Consider the following 25,524-nt stretch of genomic DNA (forward strand, 5'->3'; position numbering starts at 1 on the left):
TAGAAACGGATGAAAATGAAAACACAACAACCCAAAACCTATGGGACACTGTAAAAGCAGTGCTAAGGGAAAGGTTCATAGCATTACAGGCTTACATCAAGAAACAAGAAAAAAACCAAATAAATAACCTAACTCTACACCTAGAGTCACACTTTAAGATTGTAGTCTGACCCTTGTCTGTCAGCTCTTTTACTCACTGCATGTGAAAGTGTTAGTCACTCTGTCATGTCTGACTCTTTGTGGCCCCATGAAGTATAGCATTCCAGTCTCCTCTATCATGGAATTCTCCTCGCAAAAATACTAGAGGGGGTAGCCATTTCCTTCTTCCTGACCCAAGGATCAAATCTGGGTCTCCTGCATAATAGGCAGATTCTTAACCATCTGATCCATGAGGGAAGCCCGAACAGTGGTTAGATGCCACAAAGTAGTTGGCAAAGTCTTAACTGTAAGCATGTTGTCGGGCCTGAGAGCCTCGTCCATCCTTGTCAAGGGGAGTGCTAACATTCTCTCCTTTCATATAACCCTCATGGCATAGCAGGAGTGAATTTACTATAGTTGAGTCTGGGAAAAGAAGCCAGGCAGTATGACTTTGCACTTTCAACTCTTCTTTTTCTTCGGAACTTATCTGAGCATGCTAAAATTCATTCCTCTCTGTTCCTTTACATCAAGGGAAGACAAGGGAGCCCCAGAAAGCTGCCTATGAGTGGGTGAAAAAGTTGATTTAATTCAGGAATTCTAAATCAGTAAGTCTGTTTCTTTCTTTCTCCTTTTCTTCTTTCCTTCCATCCTTCCATGCTTCTTCCCTTTCTTTTCTGCCTTTCTGTTTTTATCACTCACATATGTAAAATTCTCCCAAAGCTCCCCCTCCTCAAGTGTCTTATTTTTAATGTGCCCTGCTGCTGCTGCTGCTGCTAAGTCACTTCAGTTGTGTCCGCCTCTGTGTGACCCCATAGACGGCAGCTCACCAGGCTCCCCGGTCCCTGGGATTCTCCAGGGAAGAACACAGGAATGGGTTGCCATTTCCTTCTCCAATGAGTGAAAATGAAAAGTGAAAGTGAAGTCGCTTAGTCGTGTCCGACTCTTAGAGTCCCCGTGGACTGCAGCCCACCAGGCTCCTCCATCCACGGGATTTTCCAGGCAAGAGTACTGGAGTGGGGTGCCATTGCCTTCTCCTTAATGTGCCCTAGACCTTCACAAATACCCACAATGATTGTTTTCATTGAAATAAATGTTTCCTGTGTGCCAATTTAGTGAGAGAATATCTCCCAGTTTTAGAAGAAAGTTGCAGTCTTTTCCCAAATGGCATGTATATGATCCTAGAATGTCTATGGATAATCTATTATGGGTTATGATGATAGTGGCATAGTAAATATCTATTTCAAGTGAATGTCTCCTGGCTGTTAGGCTATAATTATGACAAGTTGGTGAAATCAATATTTCTATAGATATTGTTTTATTATGTATAAACAAAAGATGCTAGGAAAAAATTTCTTCTTTAATCCTGCTTTATTGATTTTAGTTTCTATGTTTAATGTTCATTAGTACCAATGTCTAATGAAGCATAATTTAATGATAAGCAATTTCACCAAAGTTGTATTTAATGCAAAGATTCAAAATAAGAACATAATTTAATGTTATCACAATACCTATACTGCTGCTGTTTAGTCGCTAAGTCTTGTCTGACTCTTTGCAGACTTCATGGACTTCTCTGTCCATGGGATTTCAGGCAAGAATACTGGAGTGGTTTGCCACTTCATTCTCCTGGGAATCTTTCTGACCCAGGGATTGAATCTGCATCTTTGCTTAGCAGGCAGATTCTTTACCACTGAGCCACTGGGAAGCCTGTCCCAATATATTTTTAGATGAAATGTAATGATTTTTAAATTTTTTAAATTATTACAAACCATTGATATTAAATTCCACTGAATTATTCATTCAGTGACATAGAGATTAAGTGAAATGTCTCTTCTTCAGATATATAAATAGTGTGAGGATTTTTTATATTTTTGAAGGAACATATCTGATGAAAATGTGTTTATTAGTTGAGATGAACATTTTACAGCTTACATTGTTTCTATCAAAAACAAGATTCCAATCTGTGTAATTCTGAGACAGAAATTCTAGAACTGTACCCTATAATGTCTTCAACAAAATCAGTTCTGCTTAAAGTCACTTTTAAGTTAAATTTAAAAAATAAATGCCTAAAACATCTTAAAAATTCAAACTATGCACCAAGTATGATAAATATGTCTAAAGTCTCACAAACAATCAAACTTGGTGTAACAAAAATTAATCACTTTAGTTTTATCTTTTTATAAATTTTCTACATATGTACAATCACATGTAGATAACACATATGTATCTGATACAATTCACTTAAAGATATTTCTATATTAGCATTAAATATATATTTTTGCTATGCATATTTTATAGGATTTTTTGAAACTATTTTCTCTATTCATATAATTAAATGTTACACAGGCACTCTGTGTGTGTGTGTGTGTGTGTGCTCAGTTGTATCTGACACTTGGTGACCCTATGGACTATAGCCCACCAGCTTCCTCTATCCGTGGAATTTTCCAGGCAAGAATGCTGGAGTAGGTTACCATTTCCTACTTCAGGGAAGCTTCCTGACCCAGAGATGGAACCTACTTCTCCTGCATTGGCAGGCAGATTTATTTTACCACTGTGCCACCTGGGAAGCCCACATAGGCAATTTAGAAAATCACATATTTTATTTCACATTTTTAATAATAAAATTATGTACAGATTCTTGGAGATTGAAGCTGCTTATCTAGAAAATTCTCCTAAAATGTCAATTTAAGTTTCAAAATCTTGACTATAAAATTTCAAATTATAAAACTAAAAGAAAATAATTTTAAAAGAGGGGAAATAATTAGTAATTAATTTCACTGAAATTTAATATATTGCTATATTTAAAATCAAGATCAGTGATATCTCTGTGTTTGAAACATAAGGAAGAATAAATAAGAGATTCTGTTTTATTCAAATGTATGGACACTGTCTACACAATTTCTTTTCTCCTAACTGGAAATTCATTCAGCCCAATTTTTGTCACTCATGAGATGTAAAGCAGGAATGGCAAGAAGACAACATTGGGGGAAGTATCATATGTTCTGTCTATATCATGAACATGGTTAAGCCAATATAATTGGGTTGAATTATATTTTCCAACAGACTCAAAATTTGTCACCCTTTATCCAGATTTAGAACTTGGGGGGTAGGGTGGAGGTGTGGAAAACAACTTAAAAAATCCAATTAGTCCGTCATTTCAAATTATGCTTCTTTTTTCTAAGATTCTGACATTTCTTCTTAATTTCTTGTCACTTGGAGTTTAATTAGTAAACTAATATTAGTTTTAAAACATTGAATAATATTTTTTTCTAGACCTAAAATATTTTTTGGAAATCAGGTGTCAGTATAGCCTCCACATTATTTTCATCTGTTCATTTTTACTCTTTTGGACTCCCTTTGTAGGTAGATAGCAATTCAATTCTATTTGGTAAATCATTGGAAAGACCATGTTTCAGATATAATAAAAATGTCTTACTAATGTAAAGATAAATCATGTCTATTGCTTTTTTTTAAACAAGGTGTGGCAATTTGACATGGAAAGAGTTAGATCAGACAAAAAATAAGGTTTGCTTATTGTTTAGTTTTGCTTTCTTTTGTTTTACAAAACTACATAAGGAAAACAAACACAATATTATATAGTCTACAGTAGACTTGCACATTGATTTTGTGGGGTTTAAATCTCCATTGATTTTCAGAAAAATAAAAGGAAATTTGTAGTTTACTCTAAGTATACAAGGCAATCCTTTTTAAATACAGTTACTCTAAACTACATGATAAAATGGTTATCCTAGACTACACAATTAAAAACTAAGTATATTTACTTCAAGGTAATAACACTAATTTTAATTCAGGAGACATGGAAATATGTTTGAGGTATACTTTGCAAAGACCAACTACCACCTTCAGATAATTATGTTGTTCTTGGGTTACTGTTTTCTTTGTAGACCAGAGAGAGTACTAATACAGTTTCTAACTAATAGACATATTTCCTCCAAATTTTTTTTTGTGTCTACTAAAGGAATTTCACTGAATATTAAGGATATAATTATTTGCATATATCTATATTTATATATCTATATCTGTTTATCTATATATAGCATTTATATTTTTAAAACTCATAGTTATATTGGAACATTTTGAAAGCAAACCTAAAAATATAATAATGTCAAATGTCCAAAAGTCAATAGTTACTGAAGATTTGGTTCCAAAGACACAGTAATAAAAGGTTTCAGAGACTATATAATTCAGAAAACTTATACTTGGCTATTATTTCTTAAGGCCAGACATTCTTCAGCACCAGTGTACATTTTGTAATTCAGTATTTGTATTTGAAAGCATGACAGGAAAAAGAAGAACTTCTTTATTACATAATTGAAAGTAGAATGGATGGGGCAAGAAGATTCATCTATTTGCACATAACTATAAAATACTAAACAAAGAGTACTTTCTCTCAGTCAGGCAACAAACCCTTTCATTTTCTTTTTTTTTTTTTTTAACCCTTTCATTTTCAAGTCAACCTTTTACATGAAAGTATTATTAGTTATCATCATTATCATCTGTACTTTATGAATGAGAAAACAGATGAACAGTTTGCTGGGTAATTTCTTGAAGGTCACTCAGTACATCCCAGGACGGAGATATGAATCCAGACTATCTGATTCTATTGTCTATGGCCTTGATCACTATGTTACATTGCCTGTGAAGCTTCACTGAAAAAGATTGAGCAATCTGACAAATAATCAAGTTTTAACTGAAATATTTGTAAAGGAAATAATCCATTCTAATCAAATACTGAAAATAAGATTGTTTGACATTTAATGTTTGAACATGTTATAAATCAAATGTCATAGGCAGACCCAAAATTATTTTAAGATCATTCATCATTTCTGAGGACAGCTTCCTGCCAATTTCTTTAACTTGGAAATCTTTATTTTCAAACCTATATAAAACGCTTCATGTGTTATTTATATTATATATTGTATTTTAGGTAAAATATCCAGAAACAAGAATGTGATTGTAAACAAGGAGCTAAGAAAAAAAAGAAAAAACTTATATGAAGTATGAACATATATTTGGATATTTCCATAATATATTTCCAAAATTTGTCTATCTTGAAATGTACCAAATTATATCTGTCTAAACTTTGTTAAAGATGTTGAAGTCACATAAATTATACATTTCTCTTCTGTAAATGCAGCATTAGACACCTATGCATTTACTTAGAATATCTAACTGTAAACTACAGTCTCCCAAACAACCCTGAACACTCCTGGCTTTAGCACTGAAAGTCCCATGACCCAGGATCTTCCCATTCAGGCAAACCGAGATAGTTGATTATCCTTTTTATTTGATAAACCTAGAAAGTAGAAGCAAGGAAAAAAGAATGTAGAACTCCAGTAGCTTTCCCATTTCAATGATCCTTTAATCCACCTGCAATAAAGGAGATGTAGTTTCAGTCTCTATGTTGGGAAGATTCCCTGGAGGAGGAAATGGTAAAACACTCCGCTAGTTTTGGCTGAAAAATCCCACAGACAGAGCAGTCTGACAGGCTACAGTCCAAAGGGCTGCAAAGAGTCTGACACAACTGGGCAACTGATCATGCACTATATCACCACTTACTTTGACTTTAATATGCGGAAAGATTTTAATTGTACACTGTTTTATTCAATAATTGGTTGCATTCAATAATTGCTCATTATGAGAACATTGCATATCAAATTCTACATCATGTTTTTGGCTATGAAAATAAATAGATATATTGAATCCTCTCTTAGGAGGAAAAATTAGAGGAATAATTACTTAATTAAGTTGTTATGACACAAAATAGCCTTATATACAATGTTATAGAAGTTCACAAAAAGAATGATGGGATGTTAAAAACCACACAAAGAAACTAGATTCCTAAGTGACCAACAGACATAAAATAGAAGGTAGCCACTGATAGTTCAGTTGGGAAAGAATCCACCTGCAGTGCAGGAGACCCCAGTTGGATTGCTGGGTCGGGAAGATCCACTGGAAAAGGGATAGGCTATCCACTCCAATATTCTTGGGCTTCCTTTGTTGCTCAGCTGGTAAAGAATCTGCCTGCAATGTGGGAGACCTGAGTTCAATCCCTGGGTCGGGAAGATCCACTGGAAAAGGGATAGGCTACCCACTCCAGTATTTTGGCCTGGAGAATTCCACGGACTGTGTAGTCCATGGGTTGCAAAGAGTTGGACACTACTGGGTGACTTTCACTCACTGGAAATGTAACCATGTGGAGAAAATCATACTTTCTAAAGGGTAGTACAAATATAAGCCACTTTGACAATGGAAAGGGGAAAAAGTGAAAATAAAAATAAACCGCTGTCACTTGTGTATGTATGTGTGTGTTTGTGTGTTAATCGCTCAGTCATGTCTGACTCTTTGCAACCCCATGACTGTACTTGGCCAGGCTCCCCTGTCCATGAAATTCTCCAGGCAAGTATACTGGAGTGGGATGCCATTTATTTCTCCAAAAGAAACCAAACAAATATTTCTGGGTTATAAAAATATGAATAATAAACATGAACACTGATCAAGTTTTTATTTTTTGCTAGGCCCCAATTTATGTCCATAATACCATTCTGGGCCTATTTTATTTCCTTACAAGAACCAGTGGAGACAGAATCAAGTGACCTAAACTTTTATTTTACATCCCAATTTGCTGCACATAAAGGCAGGATTGAGGAGCAAGAATTATTTTAATCTTTCAATATATCATTAAATTTCAAAGACAGCTATTAAAGATTTGTGTCACCATACTATGTAAAGTAACTAATTTCAAGTACTATCAAATTTAATTAGAAAACTCCATATACATAAACTTACTTTTAGAGATATCTCACACTTAAAACCTCAGATATGTAGATGATACCACTCTAATGGCAGAAAGCAAAGGAGGAACTAAAGAGCCTCTTGATGGGAGTGAAGGAGGAGAATGAAAGGACTTGTTTAAAACTAAATATTAAAAAAATCTAAGATCATGGCATCTGGACCCATTACTTCATTGCAAATAGAGGGGGAAAAGGTGAAAATAGTGACAGATTTCTTCTTCTTGGGCTCTGAAATCACTGCATATGGTGACTATAGCCTTGAAATCTGAATACATTTTCTTCTTGGCAGGAAAGTTATGACAAACCTAGACAGTGTGTTGTGAAGCAGAGACATTACTCTGCTGACAAATGTTCATATTGTCAAGGCTATGGTCTTCCCACTGGTCACATACAGTTGTGAGAGCTGGACAGTAAAGAAGGTGGACCACTGAAGAATTGACACCTTTGAACTGTGGTGCTGGAGAAGACTCCTGAAATTCCCTTGGACAGGGACAGCAAGAAGGTCAAACCAGTCAATCCAAAGGGAAATCAACCCTGAATACTCATTGGAAGAACTGATGCTAAAGCTGAAACTCCAGTATTTTGGTCATCTGATATGAACAGTTGACTCATTGGAAAAGTCGCTGATGCTGGAAAAGATTGAAGGCAGAAGGAAAAGAGTGCATCAGAGGATGAAATGGCTGGATAGCATCACCAATGAAATGGACAGGACCTTGGACAAACTTTGGGAGATGATGAGGGACAGGGAGGCCAGGCATGCTGCAGTCCTTGGGGTGCAGAGTTGAACATGACTGGGTGACCGAATAACAACTGCACTTAAAAGGGCTTCCCAGGTGGCTCTAGTGATAAAGAACCTGCCTGCCAATGCAGGAGACGCAGGTTCCATCCCTGGTTGGCAAAATCCCCTGGAGGAGGGCACGGCAACCCACTCCAGTATTCTTACCAGTAGAATCCATGGACAGAGGAGCCGGGCAGGTGACAGTCCGTGGGATCACAGAGTCGGACAAGAATGAAGCGACTTAACATGCATGCTCACACAACACCCAAAATTAATTTCTGTTGTGAAAAAATCTTTATAGATTCCCAAGCATGTCTGTTTGGCATATTTTCTGCAATATGAAGCCCAAAACGTGTCCCTAGAAGAAAAAATGCAGGTATGAGGTACTGCAAAGCTTAACCTGAATTCTCTATGTCTAGGCTATGCATACATTGGACTCAAGAGGAGGAAATTCACCACACTTATCCACAAACTAATTTTAAGTTTTCAGGAAGCATAAGGCATGGACATTGAAAAAAAAATTTTTTTTTCATTTGGCTTAAACACAGGACACAAAGCAGAGATAAGAAAAATAAGCTTATAATTATTAGTTAATTGAAACAAATACACTGCCTTTGCTGTTTCACATTTATTGTTGACGCTTTGAATTTAAAAAGAATCTCAAGGGCAATAGGCAAAGCCCTCTGGGTTATGCCTGAGAGCTGCAAATACTCCAGAGAGAGGAAGAACTAGGGACAGAGGGAGAAAGAAAGAATGAGACACAGGGACCACCTTTGAAACTTATCAAGTAGCATTAAAAAGAAGCATGTAAATAGAAAGCCCGGGTCTAATCTTTCAAATGTTAATGACTTTAATCACTACTTCTCAAATTGGCAAATTGTCTTTTGAGATTGAATTAGATAGAGTAACATGAAAAACACTCTACATATTGGAAGTTACCATATAAATGTATTCATTTATATTGCAGTATAGTATCGCTTCATATTTATGCCCTTTAAAAATGAAAGCATGATATCATGATCATTTAAAAGGCATAAATTGGGAAGACTGGTCCAGATTGCTAACAGACCTCCTTTTCTCTTGAGGGCTATGCTATCTAACTAGTCAACAGCACTCACTGTCTAGTGGTGGTTACCCCCGAATGCAGAGATAAAGTCATGAAGGTACAAACAAGATTTGAAGCTCATATAAAATAATAAAACACCTTTGTATGCAATGACTAAAGCTTGACTCTAATGAGGATGCCACAAAGAAAATCTTCCAGATCCTTCTCCCTGAAGAACAGATTTTGAATTGACTAAATTCAATAGTATAAGAAGAGTGTGACATGAACTTCTCTTTAAAGATAAAAAATCAAAATCATTAAATGGAAATTAAATAAGAACTGTGGAAGGGAAGATTTTAGCCCCAAGCCCAGTGAACACATAACCCTAAGTTATAAACAAATTAACTTAACCATAAGATTTTCTTCAGATTTCTTCTGTACACATACATACATACTATTCCTATGCAAACATCTGTATTCTGCAGATGCTAAATTAAATTTTAAATAATTAAAAATAAAAGACCCTCAACACTGCTAAGGATTTAGATACACTGATCCTCTGAAATATCCCATTTGTATATAGTTAAAAACCAATACTTCCCATAAAAAGAATAAACTTTTCATAAGACTTCTCAACTCCAAGCCCTCTAGGCTCAGCTTACAGAACATTTCCTGACATCTAACTCCTTGAACTGACCAATCCAAAATTTTGGTACTACATATGATAATACTTTCTATAGTTGTTTTGACAGTTACTACACAATGGAATTATTTAGAAATTTTCAAATTTATTTGTTTTTATTTTCTTCCATAAGATAATAACTTTCGTGAGAGAAGAGAGTGTGCCTAATATTTTTACCACTGTATTTCCAACATCTACAGCAATCCTTGGAACATAATGCAAGCTATTTTGGTGAATGAATGAAAATATCATAGCCAATTTTCTGTTTGGGGTAAAATAAAATATTATAATGTTAAGAGTGGTATATATATATTATATATACAGATATACATATACATATATATAATATATATAATGATGTTTAAAGTATATACAAAGGCACGTAATATGTGTATTTTTTTTTTCCAGAATGGCTTAAGACATTACAATTTTCTTTGTTTAAGAAACATTGCATTCTCTTGTATTCTGCTAAAAATTAGTTCCATATAGTTAAAAATAATACAGCTTCAAGAACAAATTTGAGAGAGTAAAATATTTTCCAGTTATAAACATTTTTATAATACCAAATATCATATAAGTAAAAAACATATGGTAAAAATCTTTATAGCTGCCAAATATAGTTGAGGAAGTTGCAATGTACACAACATGTAAAAAGGTGCCATTCACACCAATTATTCTAGGAACCAGGTAAGATGATACTTAATGTAAAAATAAAGAGGGGCATTTTAGTCTTGTAACTTGGTGAAAAATATAACTTTAAAATGGAGATGACAATTTCAAAACAACTAATATAGAGTTTGTTATGTCAACACAATGGATGTTTGTGTGTAGTATGTAATATAGATTCAATATGCACTTAATAGAGGAAAACAATAGAATAGTAAAGCCTAGAGATCTTGTCATGAAAATTAGAGAATTTTGGGAACCAAGAGAACATTGGAGACTCTTGGAGGGCAAACAAAACTGTGTGCACCAGGACCCAGGAGAAAGAAGCAGTGACCCCAACAAGAGATTGAGCCAGACTTGCCTGTGAGTGTCCTGAGGTCTCTGGCAGAGGCATAGGTCAAGAGTGGCCTACTGTGAGGTCAGGGACACTGAATACAACATTCCTGACATGTCTTTTTGAAGGAAGTCACACATAACAGCCATTACCCCTACTATAGTTTGGTCTCAGACCAAACTACAGGGAGGCAACACAACCCCACTCATCAACAAAAAATTGGATTAAAGATTTACTGAATATGGCTCTGGGCATTAAACCAAGACCCAGATTCCCCTACAGCCAGATCCTCCCATCAGGAAGCTTCCACAAACCTCTTATCCTTATCCATTAGAGGGCAGAGAGAATAGAAACCACAATTACAGAAAAATAACCAAACTGATCACTTGAACTGAGGTCTTGACTAACTCCATGAAACTATGAGCCACCTTGTAGAGCCAACCAAGAAGAACAGGTCATGGTGGAGAGTTCTGACAAAATTTGGTCCACTGGAGAAGGGAATGGAAAAACCACTTTGTATTCTAGCCTTGAGAACCCAATGAACAGCATAAAAAGACAAAAAGATATGACACTGAAAGATGAACTCCCCAGGTCAGTTGGTACCCAATATGTTACTGGAGAAAAGTAGACAAATAGCTCCAGAGAAAATGAAGAGGCTGAGCCAAAGTGAAAATGACACCCAGCTGAGAATGTAAAGTCCAATACTGTAAAGGACGATACTGCATAGGAAGCTGTATGTTAGGTACATGAACCAAAGCAAATTGAAAGTGGCCAAACAGGAGATAGCAAGAGTGAATATCGACATTTTAGGAATCAGTGAACTAAAATGGACCTGAATGGGGAAATTAAATTCAGGCAACCATTGTATCCACTCTGTGGGCAAGAATCTTTTAGAAGAAATGAAGTTTTTCTCATAGTCAAGAAGAGAGTCAAAAATGCAGAATTTGGATGCAATCTCAAAAACAGTAGAATGATCCTTGTATGTTTCCAAGGCAAACAGTTCAATATCACAGTAATACAAGTCTATGCCTCAAACACTAATGCAGAAGAAGCTGAAGTTGAATGGTTCTATGATGACGTACAAGAACTTCTAGAGCTAACACCAAAAAAAGGATCTCCTTTTCATCATAGGTGAATGGAATGAAAGTAGGAAGTAAAGACATATCTCGAGTAACAGGGAGGTTTGGCCTTGGAGTGCAAAACGAGGCAGGGTAGGAGCTAATAGAGTTGTGCCAAAAGAATGCACTGATCATAGTGGCTACCCTCTTCCAACAACATGAGACAACTCTATACATGGACATCACCAGACGGTCAACACCAAAGTTAGACTGATTATATTCTTTGCAGCCAAATATGGAGAAACTCTATACAGTCGGGAAAAACAAGACCAGGAGCTGACTGTGGCTCAGATCATGAACTCTTTATTGCAAAATTCAGATTTAAATTGATGAATGTAGGAAAAGCCACTAGACCATTCAGGTATGACTTAAATCAAATCCATGACAGTGGATGTGACAAATAAATTCAAGGGATTAGATTTGATAGAGTGCTTGATAAACTATGGATAGAGGTTCATAACATTATAAAGGAGGGAGTGATCAAAACCACCCCCAAGAAAAAGAAATGCAAAAAAAAAAAAAAAAAAGATTGTCTGAGGAAGCCTTACAAATAGCTGAGAAAAGAAGACAAGTGAAAAATAGAGAAAAGGAAAGATATATCCACCTAAATGCAGAGTTCCAAAGAATGGCAAGGAGAGATATGAAAGCCTTTCTAAGCGATCAATGCAAATAATGGAGGAAAACAATAGAATGGGGAATACAGAGGTTTCTTCAAGAAAATTAGAGACACCAAAGGAATATTTCATGCAAAGATGGGCACAATTAAGAACAGGAACAGCAAGGACCTAATAGAAACAGAAGATGTTAAGAAGTTGTGGCATGCATACCCAGAAGAACTATACAGAAAAAATCTTAATGACACAGATAATCATGATGGTGTGATCACTTACCTAGAGCCAAACATCCTGGAATGTGAAGTCAAGTGTGCTTTAGGAAGCATTACCATGAACAAAGCTAGTGGAGATGATGGAATTCCATCTGAGCTATTTCAAATTTTGAAAGATGATGCTGTTAAAGTGCTGCACTCACTTTGCTAGCAAATTTGGAAAACTCAGCAGTGCCCACCATACTGGAGAGGGTCAGCATTCATTCCAATCCCAAAGAAAGGCAATGCCAAAGAATGTTTACACTACGGCACAGTTGCACTCATCTCACATGCTACCAAAGTAATGCTCAAAATTCTCTAAGTGAGGTTTCAACAGTATATGAACTAATAACTTAAAGATACTCAAACTTGATTTAGAAAGTGCAAAGGAACCAGAAATCAAACTATGAATATCCTTGGATCATAGAAAAAGCAAGAGAATTACAGAAAAACACCCACTTCTGCTTCATTGCCCTTGCTAAATCCTTTGTATGGATCACAACAAACTGTGGAAAATTCTTAAAGGGATTAGACTACTAGACCACCTTACCTGCCTCCTATGAAACCTGTAGGCAGGTCAAGAAGCATCAGTTAGAAGCGGACATGGCACAATGGACTGGTTCCAAATTGGGAAAGGAGTATATCAAGGCTTAATATTGTCATCTTGCTTATTTAACTTATATGTAGTTATATCAAGCAAAATGCTGGCCTGGATGAAGCAGAAAATGGAATAAAGATTCCTGGGAAAAAATATCAATAACCTCAGATAGGTGGATGAAGCCATGCTTATGGCAGAAAGCAAAGAAGAACAAAAGAGCCTCTTGATGAAAGTGAAAGAGTGGAGTGAAAAACCTGGTTTAAAACTCAACATTCAAAAAATTAAGATCTTGGCATGTGATCCCATCACTTCATGGAAAATAAATGAGGAAACAATAGAAACAGTGTCAGACTTTATTTTCTTGGGCTTCAAAATCATTACACCTGGTCACTGCAGCCATGAAATTGAAAGATGCTTGCTCCTTGGAATAAAAGCTATGACAAAATTAGACAATATATTAAAAAGCAAAGATATTACTTTACCATAAAAGGTTTGTCTAGTAAATGCTGTGGGTTTTCCAGTAGTCATGTATGGATAAGAGTGCTGGACCATAAAGAAAGCTGAGCACCAAAGAACTGATACTTTTGAACTGTGGTATTGTAGAAGACTCTCAAGAGTCCCTTGGACTATAAGGAGATCAGATGAGTCAATCTTAAAGGAAGTCAGTCTTGAATGTTCATTGGAAGGACTAATGCTGAGGCTGAAACCTCAATACTTTAGCCACACGATGCGAAGAACTGACTCATTGGAAAAGACCCTGATGCTGGGAAAGATTGAAGGCAGGAGGAGAAGGGGACAACAGAGGATGAGATGGCTGAATGGCAACACCAACTTGATGGACAAAGAGTTTGAGCAAATTCCGGGAGTTGGTTATGGACAGGAAATCCTGGAGTGCTATAGTCCATGGGTTTGCAAAGAGTTCGACACAACTGAGTGACTGAACTGAACTGAAGTCAACATTTTGTGCAAAGAAAGCACAGTAAAGGACTGAAACAGTATGGACCTAACAGAAGCAGAAGATATTAAAAGGTAGCAAGAATACTCTTGCTATACAAAAAATATCTTAATGACCCAGATAACCACGATGGTGTGATCACTCACCTAGAGCCAGACATCCTAACATGCCAAGTCAAGTGGGCCTCAGGAAGCATCACCATAAACAAAGCTAGCAGAGATGATTGAATTCCAGTTGAGCTATTTCAAATAATAAAAGATGATACTGTTAAAGTGCTGCACTCAATATGACAGCAAATTTGGAAAATTAAGCAATGGCCACAGGACTGAAAAAGGTCAGTTTTCACTCCAATCCCAAAGAAAGGAAATGTCAAAGAGTGTTCAGTTCAGTCACTCAGTCGTGTCCAACTGTTTGCGCCCCCATGGACTGCAGCGCGCCAGACTTCCCTGCCCTTAACCAACTCCTGGAGTTTACTCAAACTCATATCCATTAAGTTGGTGATGCCTTCCAACCATCTCATCCTCTGTTGTCCCCTTCTCCTCCTGCTTTCAATATTTCCCAGCATCAGGATCTTTTCCAGTGAGTCAGTTCTTCATGTCATGTGGCCAATGTTCAAACTACCACAAAATTGCACTCACTTCACATGCTAGCAATGTAATACTCAAAATTCTCCAGGCCATGCTTCAACAGTATATGAACCAATAAATCCCAGGTGTACAAGCTGGATTTTAAAAGGCGGAAGAAACAAAGACAAATTTCCAACATCTGTTGGATCATAGAAAAGGCAAGGGAATTTCAGAAAAACATCTACTTCTGCTTCATTGACTATGCTAAATTATTTTACTGTGTGGCTCACAACATGCTGTGGAAATTTTTTAAAGTGATGGGAATACCAGACCATCTTACCTACCTCCTGAAAAACATCTATGCAGGTCAAGAAGCAACAGTTAGAACCAGACATGGAACAATAAACTGTGAAGATAGGGAAAGGGATATGTCGATGTTGTATATTGTCAATCTGTTTAAGTGATATGCAAGAGTACGTCATGCAAAATGCTGGGCTGGATGAAGTACAAGTCCACCATTATGGCAGAAAGTGAAGAGGAACTAAAGAGCCTGGTGATGAATGTGAAAGAGAAGAGTTAAAAAAACTGTCTTAAAACTCAACATTCAAAAAAACTGAGATCATGGCATGTGGTCCCATCACTTCACAGACTTTATTCTCTTGTGCTCCAAAATCACTGCAGATGGTGACTGCAACCATGAAACTGAAAGATGCTTGCTCCTTGGAAGAAAAGTTATGACAAACCTGGACAGCATATTTAAAAAGCAGAGGCATAACTTTGCTGACAAAACTCCATATAGTCAAAGCTATGGCTTTTCCAGTAGTCAGGTATGGATATGAGAGTTGGACCATAAAGAAGGCTGAGCACAAAACAACTGATGCTTTTGAACTGTGATGTTCACAGTTCAAAAACTGAGAGTCCCTTGGACTGCAAGGAGATCAAACCAGTCAATCTTAAAGGAAATCAACCCTGAATATTTATTGGAAGGACTGATGCTGAAGCTGAAGCTCCAATACTTTGGCCACCTGTTGCAAAGAGTTGACTCATTAGAAAAGACCATAGCTGGAAAGATTGAAGGCAGGAGAAGGGCATGACAGAGTATAAGATGGTTGGATGGCATCACTGACTCAATGGACATGAGTTTGAGCAAGTTCTGGGAAATGGTGAAGGACAGGGAAGCCTGGTGTGATGCACTCCATGAGGTCCCAAAGAATTGGACATGACTGAGTGACCAAGCAACCACAATATACTAATTTGTCAATTTCTACTACTTTCAGTTCAAAGTAATAACTAGATGCTATGATTTAATTTAGGCATTAAAAATACTATGTATGAAAAACACTGCTAGGTATGTAGCTCACATTTTGAACATGTAACTAGCAAAATCAACATGGATTTCATGAATATCATTACTTTGGAAGAGAGTAAGGTATGTAATCATGGCAGAGCCACTAAATTACAGTTATGGATCCCCATAAATCTTTCAAAACTTCAATAAGTGACTCTTCCACTATAATGGCTAGGTAAAAATTATATACAGTCTTCCCAGGTGATTCAGTGGGAAATAATCCACCTGCCAATGGAGGAGATGTGGGTTCAGTCCCTGCATGGGGAAGATACCCTGGAGAAGGAAATGGCAACCATGCCAGTATTCTTGCCTGGGAAATTCCATGAACAGAGGACCCTGGGGGTTACAGTCCATGGGGTCGCAAAGAATCAAGCTCGACTTACCAACTGAGCACACATGCATCAGTAATATAAATTACTAATAAAAATTCAAATTATGTTATTTTCAATACAATTCAAAATATTATTTCTATAAGTAACAGTTGTGCAAAATGTATATAAGTGTGCGAAGTGTGAATTGGTATTGAAATAAAATCTGAGCTATATCTATTTACTTTCCACTCTCTCCTCTAACTCTTGAATTCATAATATATTAACAATCAATTTTTAAATATTTAAATAGTGTGTATTGTGTACTGGAAAAATCTGTCAAATATTTGCCTCTGTTGTGTGTTTTGATGAATCGCTAAAACCTAGAGCTATGCCTGGACACTCAGTAAATGTTTTCTGAATGAATAATGTCATCCTGTAAGTTTATAGAATCCATATTAAAAGAAATAAAAAGCAGAAAATGTATTTTAGAGTTGCAAAATTTCCAGCTTCAAATGGAAAATCATCACACAAACACGAGAACAATTTAAAATATTAAATTTAGATTTAATGGCTTGATGATGAAAACAAACTTGAATCTGATCATATATTCTGAATCAGAGCTATCCAATCTGAAACACCAGTTTAAAGCACAACAAACAACTTGACTGGTAGAGCAAATCGGAAAATTTCAGTAGTCCTAAAGACCATGTAGTATAATAGGAAGACTGCAAAATTTAAGGTAGATATTTTATAATATTTAATTGCAAACACCACAACTATTGAACTAATTCTCAGGGGCCTCATTAAACCTGCTTCAAAACGAATAATGAATACTCCAATCCTGGAACTGAATTAGCAGTGTCATTCATGACATACTTCTTCATTTCAGAATTAACAGTATATTCAGAAGATGTAAATCACACAGAGTAGCACAAATTCAAAAAAATTTTCTACAAATGGGCAAATTTTAATTATGTCTGTTCACCTGATTTTGTCATTTATTAAATACAAAATAAATTTAAAAGTTCATTTAACTTTGCCAAACTAGAAGAACCTGTATGAAAGATAAAAAAAAAAAAAAAGCTTTAAAAATGTACCCATGCCTTGATAACAAATAATGACATAAAATATAACTAGTTTATTAGAATAAACTGAACCAATATGCAATATTTTATATAGACACACTGTGGCATTTTATGCAAAATATAGTCATGATTGTGGCACTTGATCCTGGAAATGCATAAGTGTTAAGACAGATACTGCAAATGAATCTGCTCAATGTGTTCATTGCACTAGCAGAGATCCACTGAATTCCATTTTTTAAAATCAGATTTTAAAAAAAATCTGCCAGTTAATACTAAGTATTACTGTTTTGTACTGACTGACATTTGCTAGTTATCATGTGGAAAATGTTCTGGGTATTCTAAATTACAAGAGCTTCGAATTTGGCTTAATGAATTCTTCAAGCTACAATACCTGATTGATAGTGGATTTATGGATTGTTGTTCAGTTGTTCAGTCGTATCGAACTCTCTGCAACCCCACCGACTGCCGCTTGTCAGGCTTCCCTTTCCTTCACCATCTCCTGGAGCTCTCTCAAACCCGTGTCCATTGCATTGGTGATGCCATCTCACTGTCTCCTCCTCTGTAATCCCCTTCTCCTCCTGCCTTCAGTTTTTCCCAACATCCAGACTTTTCCAATGAGTCGGCTCTTCACAAGTTGACCAGCCTATTGGAGCTTCAGCTTCAGCATCAGTCCTTCAGATACATATTCAGGGCTGATTTCCTTAGGATTGACTGCTTTGATTTCCTTGCAGTCCAAGAGACCCTCAAGAGTCTTCTCTGACACCACAGTTCGAAAGCCTCAATTCTTCAGTTCTCAGCCTTCTTTATGGCCCAACTCTCACATCCATACAGGACTCCTGGAAAAGCCATAGCTCTGACTATACGAACTTTCGTCAGCAAAGTAATGTCTCTGATTTTTAATGCTCTGTATAAGTTTGTCAGTGATCACATCTCGAATGGGTTCTTGCTTCTAGCCGATGTCACTACTAGAACATCCTTGTTTGTCTTAATCAGAACAAAATCTAGTCAAGTAGCTTGTGGTTTTGATTTTTTAAATAGTTTTACTCCAATTTCACTGCAAATGGTGATTGCAGCCATGAAATTGAAAGATGCCTATTCCTTGGAAGGAAGGTTATGACCAACTTAGACAGCATATTAAAAAGCAGAGACATTACTTTGAAAACAAAGGTTCGACTAGTCAAAGCTGTGTTTTTTCCACTGGTTATGTATGGATGTGAGAGTTGGACTATAAAGGAAACTGAGCACTGAAGAATTGATGCTTTTGAACTGTGGTATTGGAGAAGACTCTTGAGAGTCCCTTGGACTGCAAGGAGATCCAACCAGTCCATCCTGAAAGAGATCAGTCCTGGGTGTTCATTGGAAGGACTGATGCTGAAGCTGAAACTCCAATACTTTGGCCACCTGATGCAAAGAGCTGACTCATTTGAAAAGACCCTGATGCTGGGAAAAATTGAGGGCAGGAGGAGAAGGGGACAACAGAGGATGAGATGGTTGGATGGCATCACTGACTCAGTGGACCTGGGTTTGGGTGGACTTCGGGAGTTGGTGATGGACAGGGAGGCCTGGCGTGCTGCAGTCCGTGGGGTCACAAATTGTCGGACACGACTGAGCGACTGAACTGAACTGAACTGTACAAACTTATCTTTGTACATTGTTGTAACATAAATGATTCTATCTTGTTAACTTTAATTGAATAATATGATTTGTTGTAAGTAAGTATGGTTTAATCATTGATTAGAATTAAGACTACAAGCAAAAGAAACAGTCAAGATAACTTTGGTTTGAAAAAAATAAAACTTTCTCTGTTCCTGACAATAGGAGTCTACAGATAGAAGGTCTTGGGTTGTAAGGTCTTGCTGTGGTCTTATTGATTTTCTTAATATGAAGTGATTAGGGAAAAGGGGCTTCCCAGGCAGCGCAGTGGTAAAGAATCTGCCTGCTAATGCAGGAAACACAAGAGACACAGGTTTGACACCTGCATTGAGAAGATCCCCTGGAGTAGGAAATGACAACTCAATTCAGTATTCCTGCCTGGAAAATTCTATGGACAGAGGAGCATGGCAGGCTGCAGTCCAGGGGGTTGTAAAGAGTGAGATACAACTGAATAAACACACACACACACACACACGCATGCACACACACAGGGTAAAGAAAGAACTAGAATGATAAGGTTTAACCTAGGCAGTTGAGTTGTATGACCTCTTTTAAGTAAAACAGTAAAGAAATAATGGGTTGCAATCTGGATATAATGTGGTAAAGCTATAGATATAAAATTTAAAATTTGTATCTGGAGTTTGGAAGACAGTTTTTAAGTGTAATGCAGTATTTGTGAGTCATCTATTTATCCTTTGTAGTTTTGTTTGCTATGTTTTGCTATTGAGAAGATTAATTCAATTTGTTTTGCATTATATATAGTATCTACTGAGTAAGTATAAATTTATCATAAAAAATAAGTAGCAGAAAAATCCTAACAGTAGGACACCCATGAGAGTAACAAAGATGATTTTGTCCTGAATAACTTATCATTTAGTTTTTATATAGTGTATATCAAAATCATGTTATGAAGACTAGAATATATAAGGGGAGACATAAGCAACATTGCAATTAAAATGTTGATAAATTAGAGGTGTCCCCAGAACTTCTCAGTAGAAAAAGGAAGCAGTAGTCCACAGGGAAGAAGATGCTAATAGGAATGGAACTGTAGTTGCAATCAATTCATTTGGCAGATCAAGCTATAAAATAGACAGCTTCATGAAAAAGGAGGATGTAGAGTAAGAAGCTAAAATCACAAGGAGAGAGCCATTTAAGTAAAAGGCACAATAATCAATTAGAAGAACATTAACTATGTTGTCAGTCAGATAGGGAGAAAAATCTGGTGTCATAGAAACCAAAATGGGAGTTTATAAAAGAATTTGGGAAATAGTGTTGACAAATCTGAACCAAAGACCTGATGCGATACATAGGATTATGGAAAAGGAGGGGCCAACTTCTTTCCTCTGGACTTCTGCAACTTTCATAGAAGCACTGATTTACGGTGAATTTCCAGAGTACTTGAACTAGAATAAAGGAGAGATCTGACAAAGGAAAGGAGAATGAGAATGAGTGGATTGTGTGAATCTGTAGCCTCTGCTTGGTTCCCTGGTCTATATTCCTTTCTATGAAGACCAAAATACATGTGCTCAATTCTGTACCTGTCTGTGAGCACCCAGGCCTACAAAGATCACCTTCTCCAAGGGACTGAGACATCAGTGTTCCATTCTTTGACCAGCCATCTATCACCCCTGAACACAATTTTTTTTTTTATGTGTTACCCAGTTTTCTTCTACATAGGAAAAATACTAGGATTGCTCTTCTTGTATGCAAGATGAGAACAAATAACATTTTCTTAACTAGAGTTTGTCCAATAATTTCAAGTAGAAAAAAAATGGAAAATAGTAAAGGGGTTAGAGGTAAGTTTCCTAAGTTTTAGGACATCGTTTGGAAAGAAACTATATTTCAGTGCTTTCAGGAATAAAATTTTGTTTCTGAAGTTACCCAAAGCATGAGGAATTTGGGATATGTTAAGTACCAAGAGAAGGAGAAACTAGTGTATTCACATAGGCAATGAGTAAACTGAAGAATATTATTTATTATTGAGGATAATGCATTAAGAGGGAAAAAAAAGGCTGGAGTGGGAGGGACTGCAACAAGAGAAGGGACATTACCAGAGGCAAATCCACACTATTTGTGAAGTAAAATGTGGAGTTGCTTGATATAGTAAGGAAGACAAAGTATGTGACTATAAAGATGGAAACCAATATTTACCATGAAGATCCCTTTGAATCTTTAATGTCTCATTTGACCCCTAGCTCTATCACCTATGTTTTGCAGAACTCACATAGTTAGGTAAAATAGATAGCTGACAGCCAAAAGTTATTCATTTGTTGCTCCACTCCAATATATAAGCTTTTGTTAATTAACTCATACCCTAAATGGCCACAATCCTGATGTTTAGTTCATTCTTTTTAAATGTCAGACAAAAGACAAATGTTCCTGTTATTGTTCTGCAAATATCTAGAACAGCAAAGAAATCAGCCAGATTTATCTTGAGTCCAATAAGTAAAATGTGATCTCACCTCATATGCTAATTTGTTTTATTTTTTTTAATATGATTAGCTTTCAACTTTATTCTTCCTTTTCTCTTTAACAAAAATCTCTTAGTCCTGACGTAACAAAGAACCATAAACTGGGTGACTTAAAACAAGGTAAATGTACGGTCTTTAAGTTGTAGAAGTTAGTTGCCCAGAATCAAAGTGTTAGCATGACCATGCTTCTTTCTAAAACTCTAGATGAGGAAACTTCCTTGTCTTTTCCAACTTCTGATAGCTCAGGTATCCCTTGGTTTATGACAGCATCACTTCAATCTCTGCCTCATCTTCATAGGGCCGTCTTTGCTCCCTGATGTTTGTCTAACTTTCCATGGTCTTCTTCTTGTGTCTCTGCTTTCTCTTCTTTTAGGCCGCCAGTTGCATCGGACTAGGACCTACCTTAATTCCCTAAGACATCATCTTAACTTCATTATCTGCAAAGACCTATTTCAAAGTTTTATCACATTCCCAGGTGCTGGGGGTTAGGACTTCAAGTTTCTTTGGTGAGACACAATTTATACTATAATAACTGCAATTAAAAAGACAAGACTTACTATTTTGCAACTTATATTCCTCCTTTCCATTTCTAAAACATCTGGAAACTACATATCCCAGCTTTTTTTGCATGAGCCTCAGCTAGGGGATTGAGTGAGACTCAGCTAGGTCAGTGGACTGATAGCCAAAGAGCTACATACAAATCCCATCCCTGTCTGTGGAGATTTTAGAGGCAACATTTGAATATGTGGTTTCTACACAAGGGAATTCACTTGGGTCACTGAGTCACATTCAGAGGAGAGCTTCCACAAATCTCAACACAGGAATTTGCACACATGAAAAATAATTTTTTATTGTTAAGTCAATGAGTTGTAGAGAGACTACCTTAACAGATATATGTACATTAAGAAAAGGTTCTACTGTCAATGTTATTACTGGATCATCTAATATTATGTCTAACAAAAAAGGACAAAAATATATAATATGTATCAGTTCAGTTCAGTTCAGTTCAGCCGCTCAGTCGTGTCTGACTTTTTGCGACCCCATGAATTGCAGCACGCCAGGCCTCCCTGTCCATCCCCAACTCCCAGAGTTTACTCAAACTCATGTCCATCAAGTCGGTGATGCCATACAGCCATCTCATCCTCTGTTGTCCCCTTCTCCTCCTGCCCCCAATCCCTCCCAGCATCAGGGTCTTTTCAAATGAGTTAACTCTTTGCACCAGGTGACCAAAGTATCAGAGTTTCAGCTTCAGCATCAGTCCTGCCAATGAACACCCAGGACTGATCTCCTTTAGGATGGACTGGTTGGATTTCCTTACAGTCCAAGGGACTCTCAAGAGTCTTCTCCAACACCACAGTTCAAAAGCATCAATTTTTCAGTGCTCAGCTTTCTTTATAGTCCAACTCTCACATCCATACATGACCACTGGAAAAACCTTAATAATATGTATAAAAACCTCTTAATCCACAATGCAGTGTTGTTGTTATCTTCATGTAGCTCATCTTCTCTCAAAACTTAGTATATACTATCAGTTTCATTAGACAATATTTTTAAGGTGAAAAAACTCACAATTAATGATTAAGTACCAAATGTTTTCAATGCACAAAAAAAAAATGACATCATTTTTATGGTATCTCTGAGTCAATGGACATGAGTTTGAGCAAACTCAGGGATATAATGAGGAACAGGGAAGTCTGGTATTCTGCAGTCCATGGGGTCACAAAGAGTTGGACAATACTGAGTGACTGAACAACAATGACAATAAAAATAACCAAGTTTACAGATTTCTTAAGATGACTGATAGTCAAATATCTTAAAAACAAAATAATTGCAAGACATTGTCTGGCAAAGGTTAATTATCATTCTACAGATTATTTGATGGGAAATCCTACAAATGTATGTTTTGTAGAAACATGTTTAGACCAGCAAATTTATTTTAATGTGTTCATTCAATTATGCATTCACACAATGCTTTGGTGCCTATGTTTAATACTCTCTGCTTGGATTTAGGTGTAGCATAGTGAAGCAAATAGGCAGGTTTCAGCTTGCACTGAGTTTACAGAACATGGGAGGAAATAATAAATGATGATACAGGTGTATAATTACATACTGCCAGAGTGTTATGAATGAAATGCAGAGGCAGATATAAAAAACACAGAATAAGAAATGTGATCTAGCCTGTATTGAGCTGAGAATGTTCCCATAAGAAAGTGACATCTGTCACTGAGTGTCTAATATTCAGTAAGAATTAACTGAAATAAAAAGTGACTGGTGGAAAGTGGTTTATGCAGAGGCAACAAGAGGTCCAAAGGTCCTGGGGAAAAAAAGATTAATTCTAGGAGTGTAGAGAGCTTGTGAAAAATGTGTGAAATGAGAAGAAAAGTAAGGGACAGAAGTGGCAGGAAGCTGCAAGCTATGTTAAGGATTTTGTTTTCCATACTAAAGAAAAAAATTATGGTCATATTTGCAGAATGAAAATATAATTCTGCCTGCAATTTGTAGAGAGAAAAAATGATCGGGGGAAAATAATTTCAGAGACAGCTATAGTATTTCAGTTTTCAATCTTAGACTAGCGGTTTTGGAAAATGAGAGAAGTCAATAATTTGAGAAATATTTAGGATGTGCTGCATACAAATCATAGAATATAGACATGCAAAAGCATTTTACTATTTCCTCTACTATATATTTCCTTTCTTTAAAACACCATTCTTGCTTATGGCATATCTGTGCCTGTGCCTTTCTGGGGAAAGTAAGAGATGATATGGATTAGGGATAAGAGAAAACTTATCAGTGAATATCCATTACAACTTAGTTTCACCTCCTAATTATTTGGAGGGAAATTCAATCAATTCACATCCAACTCTGCTACTTCCCCTCTGTCAGTATGTATTCTCTTCCCTTCTCCTCTCCATTGTTGAAATGTGAAGGCTAGATCCACTCTCTCTGGTGAGGGAAGAACCATTTTGTGCTTTGCCATTTTCCTATGTTTTCAACAAGTTGTCCTTCACTCTGCCTGGTCACTGAAATACCAAGAGTGTACTCTGAGGTGAAGCCTGTTTTAGTATTGTGGAAATAGAACACTTGATGGCAGTAGTCTTGGTTACCCCCAAATCTATCTAACCATTTTTTTTTTAATTGGAGGATACTTGTTTTACAATATTTGCTGGTTTCTGTTGTACAGTCACATGAATCAGCCATAAGGATACATATTCCCTGGTATCTCAGGCTGTAAAGAATCCGCCTGCAGTATAGGAGACTTAAGTTCAATCCCTGGGTTGGGAGGATTCCCCTGGAGAAGGGAATGGCAATCCACTCCAGTATTCTGGCCTGGAGAATTCCATAGATATAGGAGCCTGGTGGGCTACAGTTCATGGGGTCACAAAGAGTTGAACTTGACTGAGTGACTAACACTCACATACATATGTCACCTCCCTTTTGAGCCTCCCTCCCACCCCCATCCCACCCCTTGAGTTTGTCACAGAGAATCAGGCTGAACTCCCTGTATTATATAGCAGTGTCCCACTATCTATTTTACACATGGTAATGATACATATTTTAATGATATTCTTTGAGTAGCAAATAGGAAGCCTCAAAATTTGCTTCTCCACATCTTTTACCCATCTCTCCCCCAACTCATATCATCCTCAGTATCTCAATACTGCTTCCTCTTTTTTGTGAGGAGGGACTTTCCTTGTACCATACCATGTATTTCTTTATTATATATATATATATTATATAATATATATATATCTCAATCCTGCAAAAGACTCTGTCAGAATAAACTTTATATTTTGTTCCTCCAAAAGTACTTTATTCTCCCAAAGCCTTGTTCTTGGTATGCAAACAAAACAAACAAACAACAACAACAACAACAAAAACTTTCGGCATTTGAAGGTTTTTGCTTATTTCTATAAAACCGGAATTTCAACATTAATATTTCCACATACACACAAACTAAATTCTAATTTGAAAGTCAAGTTGAGCAAAGACTTGTTTGTTCTTGACTGTTCTCCCCAAACCATAGTAATGATTCAAAGCTGGGAAAAGTGAGAGTCTAAACCATATTTAGAATTACATGTAATAAAAAAAAAAGAAAAAC

The 25,524-nt window shown here is 36.6% G+C and overlaps 1 non-coding gene across 1 annotated transcript; it reads right to left on the reverse strand.

Annotated features, from left to right (window-relative positions):
* Positions 1-401: 401 nt before the first annotated feature.
* Positions 402-524, reverse strand: LOC122447696. Its single transcript, XR_006271353.1, has one exon. It is a non-coding gene; the product is annotated as a U6atac minor spliceosomal RNA (small nuclear RNA).
* Positions 525-25,524: the final 25,000 nt, after the last annotated feature.

This window comes from Cervus canadensis, chromosome 9, assembly GCF_019320065.1.
Source record: "Cervus canadensis isolate Bull #8, Minnesota chromosome 9, ASM1932006v1, whole genome shotgun sequence".
Taxonomy (NCBI): domain Eukaryota; kingdom Metazoa; phylum Chordata; class Mammalia; order Artiodactyla; family Cervidae; genus Cervus; species Cervus canadensis.